This window comes from Lathyrus oleraceus, chromosome 1, assembly GCF_024323335.1.
Source record: "Lathyrus oleraceus cultivar Zhongwan6 chromosome 1, CAAS_Psat_ZW6_1.0, whole genome shotgun sequence".
Classification (NCBI taxonomy): domain Eukaryota; kingdom Viridiplantae; phylum Streptophyta; class Magnoliopsida; order Fabales; family Fabaceae; genus Lathyrus; species Lathyrus oleraceus.
Genome location: NC_066579.1, coordinates 462,648,029 through 462,649,382, shown reverse-complemented (window position 1 = coordinate 462,649,382; position 1,354 = coordinate 462,648,029). Strand labels below are relative to the sequence as shown.

The window sequence follows — 1,354 nt, the reverse complement described above, 5'->3', positions numbered from 1 at the left end:
GCATTAACATGATCAAGGTTACTTATCTCGTACATGCCAGTTTTCGTTTGAGGTTTTTCCACCATTGTTCGTTTGGTTCCCCACTGATAGTGGTTTTGAGCCATGCTTTCGATAAGTTGGTAAGCGTCAGCATAAGGTTTGTTCATTAGTGCACCACCTGCAGCGGCATCTATTGTTAACCTCGTGTTGTACAGGAGACCATTATAGAATGTATGAATTACTAACCAGTCTTCTAAACCATGATGTGGACAAAGTCTCATCATGTCTTTGTATCTTTCCCATGCTTCGAAAAGAGACTCGTTATCTTTCTGTTTAAATCCATTTATTTGGGCTCTTAACATAGCTGTTTTGCTTGGCGAAAAATATCGAGCAAGAAAAACTTTCTTCAACTCGTTCCATGTGGTGACTGAGTTGGAAGGAAGAGATTGAAGCCATCTTCTAGCGCTATCTCTTAGTGAGAAAGGAAAAAGACGAAGTCGAATTGCCTCTGAAGTGACACCATTAGCTTTAACAGTATCAGCGTATTGGACAAACACAGTTAAATGAAGATTAAGATCCTCGGTAGGATTTCCAGAGAATTGGTTCTGTTGCACTGCCTGCAACAGTGAAGGTTTGAGTTCAAAGTTGTTTGCTTCGATTGCGGGTAGAGCAATACTTGAATGCGGTTCATCTTGCGATGGAGCGGCGTAATCTCTAAGAGCATGAGCTGGTTCTGCCATCTCGGGTATCGAAGGGAAAATATTTTTGAAATCAGGAAGTTCTACAGGAGGTAGATTGTTTGCAGCACGATATTCCCGAATTCGTCGTAAGACTCGGAGATATAGTTCGATATCGTTGATTCGTAAGTAGAACGACTCGCCTTGTGAGCGAGTGTGTGGCATACAAATCAATGAAAGAAAGAAAAGAGAAAGAAAAGCCTTAGTATCTACAGCGTAACAGAAGAGTTACGATATCGACTAAATAAAAGTCCCCGGCAACGGCGCCAAAAACTTGATCGCTCGACTTTATGAGTCGAATTGGGGTACAAACTGCAAGTGCACAGTTCTATCGCGTAGTTTTAAAAGATATCGATCCCACAGGGACTTATGAATCGATATACCGTTATCTAAGGTTACTTCGTAAAGCTAAGGCAGGTAATACTTTGATTTTTTGGGGAAAAACTAAAACTAAAATAAGATCTAAAATTAATATCTAATAAGCGGATATCGGTATGTAATTCGTCGTAATTAGGGAATCAATTCTTTATTGGTTTCTTGGTTTTAAAATAAATCTTTTCAGTTGACGCTATTGGTTAAAAGTTTTATCTCAAACTCTCGCTCTGTTGAATAAACTATGATTTTATATTAACGTAGTT

General features: G+C 39.1%; 1 non-coding gene across 1 annotated transcript; it reads left to right on the top strand.

The window, feature by feature from the left end:
• Nucleotides 1–234: 234 nt before the first annotated feature.
• Nucleotides 235–341, top strand: LOC127117135 (small nucleolar RNA R71). Its single transcript, XR_007801895.1, has one exon. It is a non-coding gene; the product is annotated as a small nucleolar RNA R71 (small nucleolar RNA).
• The last annotated feature ends 1,013 nt before the right edge of the window (nucleotides 342–1,354 follow it).